This window comes from Oncorhynchus gorbuscha, linkage group LG11 (genome assembly GCF_021184085.1).
Source record: "Oncorhynchus gorbuscha isolate QuinsamMale2020 ecotype Even-year linkage group LG11, OgorEven_v1.0, whole genome shotgun sequence".
Taxonomy (NCBI): domain Eukaryota; kingdom Metazoa; phylum Chordata; class Actinopteri; order Salmoniformes; family Salmonidae; genus Oncorhynchus; species Oncorhynchus gorbuscha.
In genome coordinates this window covers 40,883,868-40,898,775 of record NC_060183.1, presented here as the reverse complement: position 1 = coordinate 40,898,775, position 14,908 = coordinate 40,883,868, and the positions used below count along the sequence as shown (strand labels likewise).

General features: G+C 47.2%; 1 protein-coding gene across 1 annotated transcript in view; it reads right to left on the bottom strand.

Moving 5' to 3' along the window:
* The window catches only part of cwc27 (CWC27 spliceosome associated cyclophilin), a 57,407-nt gene that overhangs the window by 37,030 nt on the left and 5,469 nt on the right, over positions 1 to 14,908 (bottom strand). The gene's annotated exons all lie outside the window — the stretch shown is intronic.

The following is a 14,908-nucleotide window of genomic DNA, read 5'->3' as shown; positions in this document are numbered from 1 at the left end:
AACTTTCTACAGCAGTCCACTGTTCTGGGTCTTGACAAACAAACACGTATTGTTCCAAGTTACCTACTTCAAGCTTCTCACAACGCAATTAGCATGTGGAGTGTGTGTGAGAGCACTGAGCCGTCGTAAAATGAACATTTAAATGTTTTTTTTTTAAACAAAAAAAACAAAACACACAATGATCATAGGCAGCGCTTCTATACAGTTTGAGGGTTGAAATATGTACACTAAAAAACGAGCTCCAATAAATCGAGTGGCGCCTTATTATGAGGAGTGTTCACGCGGCCTTCCAGGCAGGCCAGGGTTCTGGCACCACTAGAAGGGATGTTGTGGTTGAGTGGGTACAACACAGCCCCATAAAACCCCTGCAGAGAAAAGTCCATCTCTCTCTGAGTAACAAGTCACTGATCCCTACTGCGGCCGTGGACCAAGTGAACTCGATGAAGTGCTTGAGACTGGGGAAACTGGCACCAAGTTGCCTCCAATTTGTTCCCAGTTTAAAAAGGCATGTCCTCGGTTGGTTTTTAAAAACTGTGGCTGGCTGGCTATGGTCATACCCTTCGCAAAACAATCATTTATTTGAGTCGATTTCTTTATCATAACTTGCTTCCTACATGTATTTATATAGACTGCAATTACAGTAATACAACACCGAGGGGTGTTACCTTCAGATGGACTCAAATGTGTTTCAATTTCATGGGAGGCTATAAACCTGAAATGACACTTACCAATGACACAGTAGCCCAAAATACTCAGACCTCAGACAGAGGGGAACAGACTTCAAGAAGACATAAGCAGTGAGAAGTAGTGGATCTATAAATAAAGTGTATGCCTCAATTACTGTGCTGAGTACGAATGCACATTCATACACTGCAAATGTTCAAGTGTGATTGTCCGGCCTTTCTGACCCTGAATGAGGAGACCTGGAACAGTGATTAAAGTCAGGCCATTGAGGCCAAGGCATGTCCAGACCCAGGTCCAGAAATCCTGGGTGTGAGCGGAGGTCTCTGCTGGCTGGCTGCCCAAAAGCTCAGCTAGGAGAGGGAGAGGAGAGGCTAGAGAGGAAGTCTGCTCCCCGTGCCAACAATCCTCCTCATACTGTTCTCTTTAACATGACTGACAGACAGAGGCTGCTAAGTACAGACCAGCTATCTGATGTTGGGAGATAATAATATTTATACAAAGCCTGACAGCTCTGTTTGGGTCCTTTTGCAGAGCACAGGTAACACGGGTAGGCAACACAGGTGAACTTCATCTCTCTCTCTCTCTCTCTCTCTCTCTCTCTCTCTCTCTCTCTCTCTCTCTCTCTCTCTCTCTCTCTCTCTCTCTCTCTCTCTCTCTCTCTCTCTCTCTCTCTCTCTCTCTCTCTCTCTCTCTCTCTCTCTCTCTCTCTCTCTCTCTCTCTCTCTCTCTCTCTCTCTCTCTCTCTCTCTCTCTCTCTCTCTCTCTCTCTCTCTCTCTCTCTCTTCTCTCATTCTGTACTTCCCCAGCTCTCCTTCACCCCTCCATTCTGTACTTCACCCCTCCATTGCTCCTTAGAAGCTCTCGGGGGGGGGGTCATCAAACTTAGCGACGTCTGATATATTGACCTTGTAAAATGTATTATTGTGGTCGACTAGATCCCGCTGTGTCTCTTCCATGTTGGGCTCCCTGCTGTCTCTAAGTAGGGGCTCAGGTATTGGAGGCCTATAAGGTACTGTATGCGTGACCCAGACACAGCTAGACATGGTGTTGGTTCGTTCAATGTTATTTCTCCTCTTTAGGGGCTTAGGTATGTGAGTCTCAGACACACAGCCAGCCAGACATGGTGCTGGTATGTTTTCCCTTTCTTGGGGCACAGGTATAGGAGGTACTTGAGCTCTGTGAGCCTCAGACACAGATAGGCATGGGGTTGTTGGTATGTTTCCCCTCTCTATGCAGCAGAGACACTGTCAGAGCTGAGGTGGTAGACGAGGAGACATCCTGGAACTCTGCCTGAGGCCTTTGTAGACTGTCGCCTGCCCAGTGTCCCGTCTCAGTCTCACATCCACCTCTCTGTGTCTCCCGGTGTCTCAGAGCTCGTCTAAGAGCTCGTCTAAGAGCTTTGGGGAGCCGGGCTGAGTGGATTACGGCATGAGGGAAGGTCAAAGCTGAGGTGGTAAGGTAAAGGTCAGAACACATGAGATCAAGATGGAGGAGACGAACGAACAGTATAATTTTTGCTGACCATGTTAACCTTTCGAATTTGCTCTGTTTTGTACACCTCGATAACAATCAGCTTAATTGGGCAAAACAGCTCTGGGCCTGCTAGCTGTTGACACGGTAACTACACAAGCTCAGATTTATCAGCACAGAGATCTATGGAGTTTGAAATGAAGACAGACCATAGGCTATATATTTTACTGGGAGGGAGGGGAGGACACACTTCTGACTGAGTGATCATTTTCGGCTTGCCTTGACACGCTGCAATTTGCAAAACAAGAGAGACATCTCCAAGGCAACTGCCAAACAATGGTGCCGCGGGCAGACCCCCGTGCCAATAAAGGAGAGGGGCCAGAGAGGACGGGAACGAGGAGGGAAGAGAGCCAGCCAGCAACACCTGTTCATTCACTCCTGGGGGCTCAGCACATTCCACACAGAGCCCTCCAACACTGCAACACACTGATAGACTGACACTGGAGATTATATTGTTTCTGTCAGCAGCACAGAGGTAAACTAGCTACTCTGCCCCCATCCGCCTGTCTGTAGGGATGACAGTATTGTAGGGAGTGTTCCCGACAAAAAAACATTTTGTTTGACCAACAGTCGTCTGTTCTTTCAACCAATCGATTGGTCACAATTTTAAAATGTGTATTTTATATACAGCGGGGCAAAAAACTATTTAGTCAGCCACCAATTGTGCAAGTTCTCCCACTTAAAAAAGATGAGAGAGGCCTGTAATTTTCATCATAGGTACACTTCAACTGACGGACAAAATTAGGGGAAAATCCAGAAAAATCACATTATAGGATTTTAAATGAATTTATTTGCAAATTATGGTGGAAAATAAGTATTTGGTCACCTACAAACAAGCAAGATTTCTGGCTCTCACAGACCTGTAACAACCTCTTTAAGAGGCTCCTCTGTCCTCCACTCGTTACCTGTATTAATGGCACCTGTTTGAACTTGTTATCAGTATAAAAGACACCTGTCCACAACCTCCAACAGTCACACTCCAAACTCCACTATGGCCAAGACCAAAGAGCTGTCAAAGGACACCAGAAACAAAATTGTAGACCTACACCAGGCCGGGAAGACTGAAATACTGCAATAGGTAAGCAGCTTGGTTTGAAGAAATCAACTGTGGGAGCAATTATTAGGAAAAGGAAGACATACAAGACCAATGATAATCTCCCTCGATCTGAGGCTCCACGCAAGATCTCACCCCGTGGGGTCAAAATGATTGCAAAAATCCCAGAACCACACAGGGGGACCTAGTAAATGACCTGCAGAGAGCTGGGACCAAAGTAACAAAGCCTACCATCAGTAACACACTATGCCTTCTTCTGTGTCTTCTTCCGGGTTGGAGCGTGTGGTCGCATCGGCACTTCGCTCCCGCAGGTAGTAGAACTTTTTCATTACATTTCATTACACTTCATTATATTTCATTATAGCACAACGGTTTGATTTGTCTAATCTTAGCAATTTCTTCTCAGCTAGCTACATAGCCGTCTTTGTATCAAAGATAATTGCGTAATTATCGTATTTCGCCGTCCTAACGTAGTCTTCACTAGCCAGCTAGCTAACGTCCACTGATTAGCTGCACTGGAGAAACTATTACACTCAACTGAACGACTTGATTAGTGTAGTGTTAGCTAGCTACATAGCTGTCTTTGCTGTCTTCGTATCTTCGTATCCAAGATAATTGTGTTGTTTAGGTTTAGAGGTTAGCTAGCCAGCTATTTGTCGTCCTTAACGTAGGAGACTCTGCTAGCTCTGCTAGCCAACAGCTAGCCAACGCTAGCCAACGTCTTCTGAATAGAACTCAACAACCCGGTCGCATTCACAGGTAGTATCACATTTTCACTTCATTTCATTACAGTACAACGGTTTGATTTGTTTGATCGTAGCTAGCTACATAGCTACATAGCTAGCTACATAGCCGTCCTTGTATCAAAGATAATTGTGTAGTCTAGAGCGATTTTCTAGGTTAGCTAGCCAGCTATTGTCGTTCTTTTAACGCAACGTAACGTAAACAACACTACTAGCTAGCCAGCTAGCCCCCGAATAGCAGCACTGCAGAAACTATTACACTCAACGGAACGACTTGATTAGTGTAGTGTCAACAACGCACCCACTGCCAGCTAGCCTACTTCAGCAGTACTGTATCATTTTAATCATTTTAGTCAATAAGGTTCTTGCTACGTAAGCTTAACTTTCTGAACATTCGAGACGTGTAGTCCACTTGTCATTCCAATCTCCTTTGCATTAGCGTAGCCTCTTCTGTAGCCTGTCAACTATGTGTCTGTCTATCCCTGTTCTCTCCTCTCTGCACAGACCATACAAACGCTCCACACCGCGTGGCCGCGGCCACCCTACTCTGGTGGTCCCAGCGCGCACGACCCACGTGGAGTTCCAGGTCTCCGGTAGCCTCTGGAACTGCCAATCTGCGGTCAACAAGGCAGAGTTCATCTCAGCCTATGCCTCCCTCCAGTCCCTCGACTGCTTGGCACTGACGGAAACATGGATCACCACAGACAACACTGCTACTCCTACTGCTCTCTCTTCGTCCGCCCACGTGTTCTCGCACACCCCGAGAGCTTCTGGTCAGCGGGGTGGTGGCACCGGGATCCTCATCTCTCCCAAGTGGTCATTCTCTCTTTCTCCCCTTACCCATCTGTCTATCGCCTCCTTTGAATTCCATGCTGTCACAGTTACCAGCCCTTTCAAGCTTAACATCCTTATCATTTATCGCCCTCCAGGTTCCCTCGGAGAGTTCATCAATGAGCTTGATGCCTTGATAAGCTCCTTTCCTGAGGACGGCTCACCTCTCACAGTTCTGGGCGACTTTAACCTCCCCACGTCTACCTTTGACTCTTTCCTCTCTGCCTCCTTCTTTCCACTCCTCTCCTCTTTGACCTCACCCTCTCACCTTCCCCCCTACTCACAAGGCAGGCAATACGCTCGACCTCATCTTTACTAGATGCTGTTCTTCCACTAACCTCATTGCAACTCCCCTCCAAGTCTCTGACCACTACCTTGTATCCTTTTCCCTCTCGCTCTCATCCAACACCTCCCACACTGCCCCTACTCGGATGGTATCGCGCCGTCCCAACCTTCGCTCTCTCTCCCCCGCTACTCTCTCCTCTTCCATCCTATCATCTCTTCCCTCCGCTCAAACCTTCTCCAACCTATCTCCTGATTCTGCCTCCACAACCCTCCTCTCCTCCCTCTCTGCATCCTTTGACTCTCTATGTCCCCTATCCTCCAGGCCGGCTCGGTCCTCCCCTCCCGCTCCGTGGCTCGATGACTCATTGCGAGCTCACAGAACAGGGCTCCGGGCAGCCGAGCGGAAATGGAGGAAAACTCGCCTCCCTGCGGACCTGGCATCCTTTCACTCCCTCCTCTCTACATTTTCCTCCTCTGTCTCTGCTGCTAAAGCCACTTTCTACCACGCTAAATTCCAAGCATCTGCCTCTAACCCTAGGAAGCTCTTTGCCACCTTCTCCTCCCTCCTGAATCCTCCTCCCCCTCCCCCCCTCCTCCCTCTCTGCAGATGACTTCGTCAACCATTTTGAAAAGGTTGACGACATCCGATCCTCGTTTGCTAAGTCAAACGACACCGCTGGTTCTGCTCACACTGCCCTACCCTGTGCTCTGACCTCTTTCTCCCCTCTCTCTCCAGATGAAATCTCGCGTCTTGTGACGGCCGGCCGCCCAACAACCTGCCCGCTTGACCCTATCCCCTCCTCTCTTCTCCAGACCATTTCCGGAGACCTTCTCCCTTACCTCACCTTGCTCATCAACTCATCCCTGACCGCTGGCTACGTCCCTTCCGTCTTCAAGAGAGCGAGAGTTGCACCCCTTCTGAAAAAACCTACACTCGATCCCTCCGATGTCAACAATTACAGACCAGTATCCCTTCTTTCTTTTCTCTCAAACTCTTGAACGTGCCGTCCTTGGCCAGCTCTCCCGCTATCTCTCTGAATGACCTTCTTGATCCAAATCAGTCAGGTTTCAAGACTAGTCATTCAACTGAGACTGCTCTCCTCTGTATCACGGAGGCGCTCCGCACTGCTAAAGCTAACTCTCTCTCCTCTGCTCTCATCCTTCTAGATCTATCGGCTGCCTTCGATACTGTGAACCATCAGGTCCTCCTCTCCACCCTCTCCGAGTTGGGCATCTCCGGCGCGGCCCACGCTTGGATTGCGGTCGCTCCTACCAGGTGGCGTGGCGAGAATATGTCTCCTCACCACGCGCTCTCACCACTGGTGTCCCCCAGGGCTCTGTTCTAGGCCCTCTCCTATTCTCGCTATACACCAAGTCACTTGGCTCTGTCATAACCTCACATGGTCTCTCCTATCATTGCTATGCAGACGACACACAACTAATCTTCTCCTTTCCCCCTTCTGATGACCAGGTGGCGAATCGCATCTCTGCATGTCTGGCAGACATATCAGTGTGGATGTCGGATCACCACCTCAAGCTGAACCTCGGCAAGACAGAGCTGCTCTTCCTCCCGGGGAAGGACTGCCCGTTCCATGATCTCGCCATCACGGTTGACAACTCCATTGTGTCCTCCTCCCAGAGCGCTAAGAACCTTGGCGTGATCCTGGACAACACCCTGTCGTTCTCAACCAACATCAAGGAGGTGGCCCGTTCCTGTAGGTTCATGCTCTACAACATCCGCAGAGTACGACCCTGCCTCACACAGGAAGCGGCGCAGGTCCTAATCCAGGCACTTGTCATCTCCCGTCTGGATTACTGCAACTCGCTGTTGGCTGGGCTCCCTGCCTGTGCCATTAAACCCCTTCAACTCATCCAGAACGCCGCAGCCCGTCTGGTGTTCAACCTTCCCAAGTTCTCTCACGTCACTCCGCTCCTCCGTTCTCTCCACTGGCTTCCAGTTGAAGCTCGCATCCGCTACAAGACCATGGTGCTTGCCTACGGAGCTGTGAGGGGAACGGCACCTCAGTACCTCCAGGCTCTGATCAGGCCCTGCACCCAAACAAGGGCACTGCGTTCATCCACCTCTGGCCTGCTCGCCTCCCTACCACTGAGGAAGTACAGCTCCCGCTCAGCCCAGTCAAAACTGTTCGCTGCGTTGGCCCCCCAATGGTGGAACAAACTCCCTCACGACGCCAGGACAGCAGAGTCAATCACCACCTTCCGGAGACACCTGAAACCCCACCTCTTTAAGGAATACCTAGGATAGGATAAGTAATCCCTCTCACCCCCCTTTAAGATCTAGATGCACTATTGTAAAGTGACTGTTCCACTGGATGTCATAAGGTGAATGCACCAATTTGTAAGTCGCTCTGGATAAGAGCGTCTGCTAAATGACTTAAATGTAATGTAAAATGTAATGCCGCCAGGGACTGAAATCCTGCAGTGCCAGACGTGTGCCCCTGCTTAAGCCAGTACATGTCCAGGTCCGTCTGAAGTTTACTAGATGACAATGACTCCAAACACACCGCCCGGGCAACGAAGGAGTGGCTTTGTAAGAAGCATTTCAAGGTTCTGGAGTGGCCTAACCAGTCTCCAGATCTCAACCCCATAGAAAATCTTTGGAGGGAGTTGAAAGTCTGTGTTGCCCAGCAACAGCCCCAAAACATCACTGCTCTAGAGGAGATCTGCATGGAGGAATGGGCCAAAATACCAGCAACAGTGTGTGAACCTTGTGAAGACTTACAGAAAACGTTTGACCTCTGTCATTACCAACAAAGGGTATATAACAGTATTGAGATAAATTTTGTTATTGGCCAAATACTTATTTTCCACCATAGTTTGCAAATACATTCATTAAAAGTCCTACAATGTGATTTTCTGGATTTTTTCCCCCCCTCATTTTGTGTGTCATAGTTGAATTACAGGCCTCTCATCTTTTTAAGTGGGAGAACTTGCACAATTGGTGGCTGACTAAATACTTTTTTGCCCCACTGTGTGTGTGTGTATATATATATTCCGATTAATCAGTATCAGCTTTTTTTTAAATCCTCCAATAAATCGGTATCGGCATGAAAAATCATAATGGGTCAACCTCTAATAACCATATACAATTTAATGTGCACATGTCTTACAGTGATGGCCTGTGTCATCCCCATGACCTCCAATGATTTAGTTCACTCAGACAGGCGCGAATCAGACAGGTGTCTTGTACACCATCAAAATACATATTTTCTTAGCTACTGCTCGATTATAGAAATCTTGGTCGACCAGTAGCCTATCAACCAAACAAACGGCCAAACGACTAAATGGAATCAGGCCTTACAGTATTGATGAAGTCACTATTTTTTGACAAGACTGGTTGACTTGACAGCCGTCTGCATTGAGAGTCCTAAGACAAAAGTGCCCAGAGGATACTCCAGTTACAAAGAGGCACTACTGACCCTGTCCCGACCACGGCTTCATGGAAGAAGGACACAGCTAGGCACCGAATTCGCTGTCAGCCTCCTTAACGTTCTCCTGACTGAACCGAGGTGACAAAACCAACTGACAGTACCTAAGTCAAGAACAGTTCGGTGAAAGAGGTCACCTGCACTGCTGTCATTTAATTAATGAGTCACTTTGAGTTAAGATCGCTGGAGACTTCTTCAAACGCTCATGGAATTCAGTTTCTATTGACTGCTATGTGACTGTAATAAAACATTAAATGAATTCTATATTCTTTTATGAGAAGTAGAAATAAAATGTAAAACTTCTGAGCCTATACTATAGCCTCATAAACGCAACTGCCAAAATAAAGGAGACACTTGAGTAAACACAAAGTACATTGAAAGCAGGTGCTTCCACGCAGCTAGAATAAGAGTTCTCAGAGGTCTCAAAGGAGCCCAGTTTGTACAACTGAATGCGTTAAACTGAATGTGTCTTCCATATTTAACTCAACCCCTCTGACTTCATCAGCATCCACCTCATCGGCGCCCCGGGGAGCAGTTAACTGCCTTGCTCAGGGGCAGAACAAAATATTTTTACCTTGTCAGCTCTGGGATTCGATCCAGCAACCTTTGGGTTACTGGCCCAATGCTTCTACCCGCCAGGCTAACTGGTGTGTGTGTTTACACAGGCAGTCCAATTCTGATCTTTTTATCACTAATGGTCTTTTGACCAATCAGATCAGCTCTGAAAAAGATTTGACATGAAAAACATCTGATGTGACCAAATTATGAGGGGGGGAAAAAAAATCAGAAATGAGCTGCCTGTGTGTCTCAGTCACCAGATCTCAACCTAGTTTAACACTTATGGGGCTTGAGACAGCTTTTTTCACCACCATCAACAAACCACCAAATGATGGAATTTCTCACGGAAGAATGGTGTCACATTCCTCCAATAGAGATCGAGACACTATGTCGGTGCTTGCTTTATATTGGCGGTAACTTTTATCAGGGCCGTGGCTACACATGAGGAGCCCCCCCCCCCAAAAAAGTGAGAATAGTAGAATACACAAGGTGCAATTTTCAAAACTTGGTTGTGCATCAGCAGTCTGCTATTTGTCATTCACTGACAGTCACTCAATTAGCCCATGTCAGTTAAGATGTTTAGACTAATTTAACAGTCTAGCCAGCTATCTAAACTTGTAATCTTGGCCAAATTACCGACCGGGCAGTCAAGGCATGCACCCAGGGGCCCTAACCTCCAAGGGGCCCCCATTGATTTTGTTTGTCACGCTCCCTCAGATATCATATTAACATGCCCTAAGTCATGGGAGAATGTGTAGAATTGCAATAAATCAGCTTTTAAAATGGCAATAATTACTCCCCAATCCATGACAAAACGTGTAAAAATGCAGGAACTTAGTTAAACTGCAACAACAACAAAAAAGTTATGCAAAGCAAACGTATTTGTTTACCTTTTGTTAAATAAGAGTCTAAGCTCTGTCCTAAGCGGGGGAGGGTTCTACTAAACCATATGGAATTGTTTACATTTTGCTCCTTGATTTTGAATTCACACCCCTTGAAGTATACCTTTTTGTATTGAAAAAATGATTTGATGAACATTTATTTTGGGCTTTACTGCTATTAGCCCATTCAAATGCATTGAAGAACAGATTCACGACATGGACCAACAGATAGCCCCCCCAAAAAAATCCAAAAAGAAGTTTACTGTAAAGTGTCTGTCCTATATCTGAGCAATTTTACATGTATTTAACCCCTTATTTTTGACACTAAACAGTTTCCATACTGTATACATTATACTTCCATTCATTTTCTTTCCATTGGTACCAGGGGACCTTCAGAGGAGTTTTGTGAGGCCTAGAGATGTGCGTGCACGCGAGTGTCTCGCCTTTCCACAGAGGGGTCATATTAGTGTGTAGCCCAAACTGTTGGGACGCTAACAGACAGAAGTTGGCAGATTGGCTGTACAGACTTCAGACAAGTCCCAAGACACTTGTGGGGGTCGTAGAGAAGAACGGAGAACACCATCGTCTTCGTGAGAATCTCATCTTTCCATAGAGTCATAATAGTGTGCAGGTCAAACCGTTCGGACGCTACAGACGATTTTGTGAGAAGAACCGATTTTCGGGATGTCTCATGGTCTGAAACGTCGCTCTCGCTCTGTCACCTTCCACCGCAGATGCGGAAGTGAGACCTAGACGGATGCGGTGGACTGAGACGCATGCAAAGCAAAACAAATATTTTAACAGGGATTTCTTTTATTATGCTAATTAGATTTCCACTGGGGCGCGGACATCGCCATGAGCAGGAAAAGTATTTTATTAACCCCCTCACAGATCTCTCTGTACGTATTAAAATGATTGATCAAAAACTAAGTGCTGAGTTAATGTGAAGCGGCTAATCGTATAGCTAATAGGCTATGTGTTTGTAGATGGACTGAGGTGGCTGAACGTGATAACGTTACCAATGTGAGGCTCCCATCGGACCTCACTGAAACTCAGAACCTGGCTACGGCCCTGTTGCCTGCATAGAGGCTATATATAAAAGCGGATATAGTCGGAGTAAATAGGCAAAATCAGATTTCAAGAAGTGGCAAGCTGTCACAAACGGCCTCCAAAACAGAACTGCTAATAAATGAGAATGAGCCAGAGCAGAGCGGTACAGTTAAAAATAGCAGAAACACCACAAGGTGAGCACTAGTTTCAACCAGCCCAAGGGGAGGTCTCCATGGGTATTCATTTAGCCAGATGAAAAATAACACAGTAGTGAATACAGTGGCCTTCTGTTAGCGGGACCATCCCAGCCTCTCTCACACACGCACACACACACAGAGCGTGTTAATGAGACCAGGCTTTGACGAGATGCCAGAGTGTGCCCTCTCCCTCTCTCTCTCTGACTCCCTCCCTCCTTCAGATCTCTCAGCTGGGGGGGGGTCAAGAGACATCCATCCCCTCTTCCACTCCACCTCCTTCATCCCTCCTTCCCAACCGGAGCACAATGCCAGCCATTCAGCAGCACCTCCCCAGCGTTGTGGGACTGTCATCCCACAACACTGTAAGGAGGAGAAGGAGGGGAAAGAGAGAGAGACAGAGAAGAGAGGAGAGAGAGTGAGAGACGCATGTCTAGGACCAGCCTATCTACATTAAATGTCCTCCCTCTCCTCTTTTCTGAGCAGATTGAAGTAGGAACAGGTCTTCGTCATTCCTCTCTGCTGGGCCAGGCGGCTTTCGGCCTCTCAGGGGCTGCCAGCGATTGTCGCTCATTCAGACAATTCAAATAAGCGAAACCCAGCGTGCTGTGGATGATTTACTTTTCATAAAGAAAGCACACAAAGTGACTGGCTACGGCCCAGTCAGTCAGTCACTCGCTCTCTCTCTCGAACCCCGCCAGCGCCGGAGAGGAACCCACAGCACAGCACAGCACAGCCAGAGAACGGGAGGGATCCCAATCCCTCAGCGCAGCATTCTAAACTAGGCCTCTGGTATACCAGAGATATTGGGATGACAGACAGTGGGATGACACTTTACATTCAAGCCATCCAGCAGACACTCTTGTCCAGCAGACACTCTTGTCCAGCAGACACTCTTGTCCAGGGCGACTTACCATTTAGTGCATTCATCTTCAGATAGCTAGGTGGGACAACCACATATGATAATAAAGTACATATGATGTCCTGTTTAAAATATATATTCTTTGAAGAGTTAAGGCTTCGGACACATCCTTAACACGGGCAGGGACTCTGCTGTCCTGGTGTCAGGGGAAAGCCCTTTCTGCCACTAGGGTGCCAGGACAGAGAAAAGCTTTGACTGGACTGAGCGGGAGCTGACCCCCGTGTAGGGGTTGGACGGCCAAGAGGTGGCAGAACGGAGTGCTCGGGATGTGGTGTAGGGTTTGTGCATAGACTGAAGGTAGGGAGGGGCAGTTCCTCTTGCTGCTCCGTAAGCAAGCAGCAGAGTGGATTCGAGCTTCGGCTTGGCTCGAAGCCGAGCAGGACGGTGAGGAGGAATCTGACCACAGCACCAGCAGCAGCACAGACAAGAATCTGCATGACTGTGCAGAGAAGGAGAGAAGCAATGTGTCTATCCCTCTCCTACCAAGTAGGCTAAATTCCCCACAGGTTCTTCATTCCATCCAGCCCATCAAACACATAAAGAGTCCTAAACACACAGAGAGACAGACAGATGGAGAAAGAGGGAAGAGAGAGAAAGAGGAAGACAGAGAGTGCTCCGTGCTGGATAGACATGCAAGGTTGGGCCAGCAGAGATGTGTAGACCTGTCAGTTCCAAAACACACAGGACCCTGCTGCCAGGAACGGGATTGTCTACAGCGGTTCTCCACTAGAGAGTCCAGTGCTTCCTGATTCCCATTACCTTTCCCTGAGAGACCCCCTGGGTTATGACCAATCACAACAAACAGGTGCAGCCAATTAGCCACACCGTGTCACTTTTGTGTGTGTGTGTGTGTGTGTGTGTGTGTGTGCGGTGTCCAGGGTAAGACCACTTGGGCTTAGATAATTGGTGTCTGTTGTCCTAGTTAATTGCGAGTTCCATTGTCTGCTGAAGGACCGTCTAGTGAAACAACAACGGTCTGGCCTGGCCAACCCTCCTTCGGGAGAGGTACTGGGTCGTCTTGGTGACCAGGTCGTCAGTCACCTAGTCAGTCAGGGAAAGGCCACATCTCAATCTGTTAAAGATCAACAGTCATTATAGACTTTTCTTCACTCACACACACACACACACACACACACACACACACACACACACACACACACACACACACACACACACACACACACACACACACAACCCCCTGGACTGGCTCACAGGCCTAGACCTTAAAAGGCCCAAACAAAGATATTTCTCAGTTAAAACATGATTAAGATTGGAAAAAGACTGGTCATGGTTAAACGTTGGGCCTGACAGGAGTTGTTTCTTCCTGATTTGGGGTTGAATTCAGGGCTAATCTCTCAAGAACAACCAGGCAATGAGAAGAGGGGAAAGACAGGGAGACATAGATAAGAGAGATATACACCGAGTATACAAAAGATTAAGAGCACCTGCTCACTCCATGACAGACTGAAAAAGCTGAATCCAGGTGAAAGCTATGATTCCTTATAGATGTCACTTGTTAAATCCAATTCAAATCAGTACAGATGAAGGGGAGGAGGCTTGTTAAAGAAGGATTGTTACGCCTTTTTTTTAAACATAGACTGTGTATATGTAAGTCGCTCTGGATAAGAGCGTCTGCTAAATGACTTAAATGTAAATGTAAATATATGTGCCATTCAGAGGGTGTATGGGCAAGACAAAAGATGTAAGTGCCTTTGAGTAGGTGCCAGGCACACCGGTTCGTGTCAAGAACTGCAACAACGCTGCTGGGTTTTCCCCGCCCAACAGTTCCTGTGGAATGCTATCGACACCTTGTAGAGTCCATACCCTGACGAAACGAGGCTATTCTGAGGACTGGGGGGGGGGCAATTCAATATTAGGAAGGTGTTCCTAATATTCGGTAGACTCGGTGGAAATGGAGAGAGAAAGGCAGAGAGAGTGCACGCCCGAGAGAAAGAGAAGAGAAAGAGAGAGCGCAAGAAAGCCAGGGTCTTGTTGGCAGAGCCAGTCAACTAAGGCTGTGTCCCAGAGCCATATGGAAGCGTTTTGCTTCCCCAGTCATGCCCCGTCGGGTTTAACAAAAGCGGCGGCTAGTCGGCTACCACATGCACTGCTTTTGGGACTCACTTCAATATATATATATATATATTAAAAAAAAAATATATATATATATATATATATTTTTTTTTATGAACTCCTGCAAAGAGGCCCCAGGCACTTCATATAGAGACCGGATTTAATCAATAGGAATGGTGACGAGGTGTTGAGCTCAGATCCCTCTCTGGTGAATGCTGTGAAGGTGAGACTGATTGATATATAGCTATATATAGCTGTATCATGGGGTCGATATACAATAACGGATAATGATGTGGTAAGTGTATATACCGGTGTTGTAAAAACTGTCCGCACCCAACCAAACAGTCCGAGTATTTCTAGAGAGATTTCCAGGTTTATTACCCTCTCCTTTAATGCACGGGACCAAATTACAGTTCCCTCTTCAATTCCCATCCTGTCATAGTAAATATACATTATGATTTGAGATCTCTCGTGAAAACACCTCAGACTGATTACGTCACTTGATGCTGAGGAAAATGGAATGTTGTCTGGTCGCTTGGCACCTACGGGAAACAATTGCCTGGCAATATGGTAAAGAAGTTGTGTGTAGATCTGAAAAATATTTTTCCGCGAGATTCCTAATTTTCGCGGTCGTCTCAGACTTGACTTTTAACG